This window comes from Chironomus tepperi, unplaced genomic scaffold (genome assembly GCF_022539635.2).
Source record: "Chironomus tepperi strain 1889 unplaced genomic scaffold, CSIRO-AGI_Ctep_v1 contig_445, whole genome shotgun sequence".
NCBI classification, from domain to species: domain Eukaryota; kingdom Metazoa; phylum Arthropoda; class Insecta; order Diptera; family Chironomidae; genus Chironomus; species Chironomus tepperi.
Genome location: NW_027226567.1, coordinates 3332861 through 3338860, shown reverse-complemented (window position 1 = coordinate 3338860; position 6000 = coordinate 3332861).

The following is a 6000-nucleotide window of genomic DNA, read 5'->3' as shown; positions in this document are numbered from 1 at the left end:
CTAATTTTCAAAAATCTTTTTTGATTTCATAATTCTAGTTACGAAGCTTAATTTGTTCATTGGTGTGCAGTTTTGAGGACTTTGGCACATAATGTTGCTCCACTGCTAGGTATACAAGGATATGTTTAGTACCTGGATGATTTTCTTTACGAAAAATTGAGCGCACGAATTGAAACTCGTTACCATTGCAAGGGACGGACATCAGGTGTTATGATGTATAGTGTCCTTGCAATTGACAAAGCTTACAAGTGGTTCCGAGTCCTATTTATAATCTGTAGATCTAAAGGATATTGTACAATAGATTATTAATTGCAGTTCCTCGAGCGCATAAAATTTGGACAATTTATCGTTATATATGATTTACAGTTTGGAAACTGGTCTATGCAGTGGTCTTTGATAGACAATAACTATCCTGAATAACCACAAATCGGGTTCTTCGATCTGAAATCCAGCAAAAGACCGATGCGACTCTGGTATAGAGCTAGATACAAGCTGAATCCCGCAACAAGTTAGAATCGTTACGCTTTTTGATCGATTGCCCGATTTGAAAATATTCTAAACACTCTCACCAAACTGACAAACTGCTCCATTCCAACATCCTATTAAAGCAATCAAAAAGTTCAGCTCCCGAAGAAATAAAAAAAGTTGTAACAAAAATTGAAAAAGATGCCTTTTACGGCTTCCATTTATTTCTATGCTTTGTAGGCCAGAATGAATACGTTTTTTCTTGCTTATTATTGATCACAAAGCTTCTGTACCTTATCAAAAAAAGAGAAAGAAAGAACGTAACAAAGACTGATTCACTTTCTCATTCGGACCACCATAAAAAAGTATTCAAACATAAATTCATGATATGTTCAATCAATCTATTAGGGTTCCTTTCTATTCTTATTATTATGATGGCTCAAATGTCATTTTGACAGGATACAAAAGGAAGATGATGATGATGATAAAAATGGAATAAGTCATTCACATCGTCTTTTTTGACAATACTTTTTTGCCATCTTTAGAATCCCTTCTTTTTTTGTGGGCTATCATAAATATCCTTTTTGGTTATTCTGCCCCAAATTCAATGTGATGTGGCTCTTAGTTGTTTGTGTGCTGATGTGAAATTTATGAATGAAACTTACAACAGTAAAAATGGCTAGCATGATATCAGCGAATATTAAAATTATGTTATAGGGTAATAAAGTCATTGAACATTGTGTAGGGAGGGGTATTGATGGTGTTATTGATATGTAGTAAACCATTTATCGAGTTTAATGTGATATGATACGTCTAATGACTGTCTTATGAGTTGTTGTTGTTGTTGAATGAAGAATATGGATGGAGTGGGGGATTATAAAGATTTAATGACATTTTGATGGTTTGAGCGGTGCTTGTTGTTGACTATATTGAGTGTTGGAGTTTGATGCAGTTGGTTGCAGAATTGAATGAAGATGATGAGCTAATGGTTGACAAATTTTGTATATTGATGCTGTGCGTATGGTTTTTTTTAGTAACTAACTCTATTTTATAAAGATTTCAATTTTTAGGGATTTTTGTGGATTTTCTCTGGATAAACCATGGAAAATTGAAGAATTTCTAAGAATTACAGAAGATAGGAATCACCATGGGGGTGAGTCACCTCAAAATCCATTCAATGAACACGCATCTGCAGTAGTCAATACAAATTAAGTTCAAATCATCTATAGACATCTTAAGAACAAGTTTCATTCACATGCTTTATACATAAAATGTCGTTTGTTTACCAAACAGTCAGTCACTTGAAAAAAATAGACATATCTAGCATCTTTAAGATTCATTCACCCCGAAGAAATTCAAGTAGATTCATAATGGGTCAGTTTTCAGTGATGTACATGAGTTTTTGGACAGGATCACAAGCTGGTCACTGAATGTTCATACAAAAGAATTTTTCTAGGATGTTATTCAAGTATGCGCGTACGGACAGGCAATTTGTACATGCTAGGTGACAGAACCAGCCATAGAGTCAGATGTAAGCATTTTGTTGTAACCTAAGCTCCTCATAGAGGCATGGTTACAGTAAGTAAGCTAAAAGCTAGTGGAAAGCTAGCTCCATCTTGAGGACTGAGGTCACATACCCGCATTAACGAGAGACATCACTACCAAATGCCCTAAAATATCATTTTCTTTTCCCATCAACAACAAAAAAACAGCAAACTTATCGCACAGAACATAAACAATAAATCATTTATAACAAAAACAAGATCGTAGCTTAGAATGAATGCAGATTCAAGCAAGTCCAAGTGTTACTTCCAATAATAACGTTATTAAATAAACGAGATTTCACCCAAAAAAATATCCCATTCAACATGAAAAATTCATACTTATGATGGTAGATGGAATTCCTATCTGGAACATCATGTGTATAGAATATAGATATACATGCATTCATATGACTGACACAATGGTGATTTTTTATACTCCGTGCTTTTTTTTCGTCCACATAGAATAAAATCTGGAGTAAGGAAATCTATGGCTTTTATGTCCTCCTTCAACCCCAACAATCATATATCGCGTGTCCTTCCTCCTGTCATATCGTAATGCCATATTTTTTGACCAGTTTTTTAGCACATATACTTCCTATACCGATTTTCATTTCATTTTGTTGTGATGCTGCAAGATGCTTCTGAAAAAAAGAAGCATATACATCGAATGAGAGACAGCAGTGAAACGATGAAGAATGAGGAAAAATTCTCATTTTTCTTTTCATTGCATTTTAGTTTGCTTTTTTTTTGGTTTGATGGGGTGTTGTATAGTTTCTGTTGATGGTTTGTATTGAGTAGTGGATTGAATGAAGTATGACGTGGAGCATAATTTGAATAGTATTTGTAAAGAATCAGAAAAGCAGTTAAAAAGGTGTTTTTGGGTTCAAAATTAAACATTCATGACTTTAAGATCTGTTATATTGTGCAGGAATGCGACACAAAATTGGCAAATGAAAATTACCGATAGAAACAACTTTAGACGCCACCTGAGAGAGGATATGGATTACAATTGATCTGTTCGGCCAGCAAAGGAAGCAAGACCAATCTAGAAGATGATTTTGTTCAATTTTCTACTGATTTTTGGCTTTTAGGCTTAGTATTCAGACAATCATTTGAATTTGGAGTAAAGAAGCTAGATGGTTAAGTGATCAACCCTGTTAGATTGATCAGGAGAACTTCCATTCAACGTATCATTCAATTTCTAGGATCTAAAGTATAACCAGAAGCATTCGATACTCAACACACTGCTTTAAAGTACCCAAAATACAAGGAGTTAGCTACATTATAACTTTAATTATTTGAAATAGTAGAAACGGTAGTCTAATGCTCAGCAACACTTAAAATAAAGACTATCTATCAATACTACCTGATAAAATCACAATCATTGCCAATATGAAAATGAAATTTTAGAAACTTCAAATTCTATTAAAAATTCAAAAACCATTAAAAATTCACAACAAAAAAGAGCTTATTTATCCATTTTAAGCTTTTATTTGAATAAGCATTCAATTCCGCATCTCAAATGGATCCGAACACTCTAGTTTATTTATATTCACTCAGATTCACTCCTTCCTTAAACGATAGTATGTCTTTAATATTTCCCGAGAACATAAAAAATGAGAATGTGACTAGCATGGGGACATTCAAAGACGCTTTCGACTTCTCCTTTTATTTCCACTTCCACATATATATTTCTTTCTATCGCATTTAGTTTAATACAAGTGCGATGAATGAAGGAGCTTTTCGGATGACAAGAAAGGTTCATCTGTTATGCTTCTTATTTATAACCAGAAGCATAGAAAATTATTTTTTTTTTTACTCTCTGGATCTTATTTCATCCATTCTTCTTGTGGCGCTTAAACGCTATTTTCCTCTTGTCCTATTTTATTTTCACAACAATACTTTTCACCGTACTTACGGTTCTCTATATTTTGTTGTCGTTTCATGCAATATCCAAGGGATGGATGAGCTTGTTGTTGGATAAGTTTAATGGAAAACTATATAATTAAAGGGAACAACGCAGATGAAGTGAAAACAGAGGACATAAATTATGTAGTGAAGAACTTTAAGGTATTTTATTTATTACTTAGTTTTAATGAATGCTCTTAGGATTGTCAGAACAGGTCTGAGATGGGAGAATGAAGCTAGGAAAGTTTTCAATTGAAATGTTCGTAGATTAATAATGAATTTCGTAATAATTATGCAATAGTTGTGGATGTTTTGCAATGAAGTGTGTTAAATTAGTGGAACTTGTTGCATGTGATACTGAGTTTAGGAAATGATAGCTTTAATTAATGATTCATGCAGTCAATTAGGTAAAATGACCAAATACACCAAGATTCCAGATCATGTACTTGCCGTGGTCCAAGAGTTAGATCTAAAACTGGTCTAAAACTGATTCTATCGTTGACTATCCTTTGCCAATTGGCAATTGCCAATACCTAGTGCTACATTATCTCTATTTGTAGCAAAAGTCGTTTACTCAAAACAATAGACCGACGTGACTTTGGCATGATCCCATATTCAAATTGACCAAGTCAGGGTCACGCCTGTCTGAGGCCGGATTACTTACTTACTTATTGGAACCATGCTTAGATTTGGAGCCTAGATTATTACAAAAGACCTTCCATCTGACTCTGTTACTGGCCACATCACAAAACCTATGGATGGATTGTCGACAGATTACCCTTTTTGAACTATTCGTCTTGATTTGTAGCCTTTATAGCTTTACTAAAGATTGCAGAGTCAAGTCGACTCGATTGAACCCAAAATATCCACATTCCAAATCACCAAAAATTTCCCTCAATTCCATCTTAAAGTTCATCAACACATAACTCAATTTAAATCCATTAAATCACACTCAATTCACTCCATCTCTCAACCATCACACAGACAGAAAAGAAAATCAATTTAGACAATAACCTTGTGTCCATTTTGGTCAATAACGAGAATACAATTCTACCTTAATTCAATTATAGCCATACATTTCACAATCAATAAGCAAGCGAGACTCCCAAACGTGATTTTCATGACATCTCATACCTTGAACTTCTACTTCCTCGTCATTTCATACAATTTTTTTTTATTATTCCTGTATTGCGTCAACAATGCAAAAAGTTTCAAAGAAATACAGAACAAAAAAAAAATGATAAAAGAAATGAAATAAAAATCTGAGTGAAAAAAGAAGAAGAAGAAGAAGGAATGAGATGAAATAAATTACGGTTGACAATGATGGAAGTATTGGGTTATATGGATAAAAATCTGATATAGCATTGTGGGGTGTTTATTAGTGAGGTACAATATTTGAGAACTAAAGGGGTGTCAGGAGATGATTGACAATTTATAAAATTGATAGAGACGTCCAATTGCCACACATTGAATAGTTGCTATCACAGCACTAAAACGGCAGTACACTTATAATCAAGTGACAGTCAATGTACTACCATTTTGACGCTTTGCTGGATCCAGAGGTCGATATCGACTCAGATTTTTTATGGAAAGGGAGACTCAAGTCGACTCAACTTCATGCAAAATTCGAGTCGACTTCAAGCTTTTGTTGGACTTGATTGTCAGCATAGGAGTACTGAAGAAGCACAATGTGGCAATACGTTTTTTGCCTTAAAAATGGATTACCAGCAATTCAACAGGTCAACTTTGTGTCTTACTGTTAATAAGATGTACAAGCGGTGCCCTAGCGAACATGTTTTGCTGTTTGTGATAGTATTAGCAAATGGAAGCTAAAAATGGCCTTGTTATATGCCTTGAACTTGCTTTATTTTAGCTTATAGATCACATTTGACCAGCAAATAAATTAACACTTCTAAATTTAGAAGTGGAAATGAATGTAAACAATTAAGTTCATTGACGTCAGTTCCTCACGACTCCCTATTCAATTGCAACCGACTAAAGAAAAAAGTACGAAAGACAAAAAAAAGAAGCGAGAATATAAATAAAATTGAATGAATGAGTTTGCAGAACCGAGAAGAAAAGG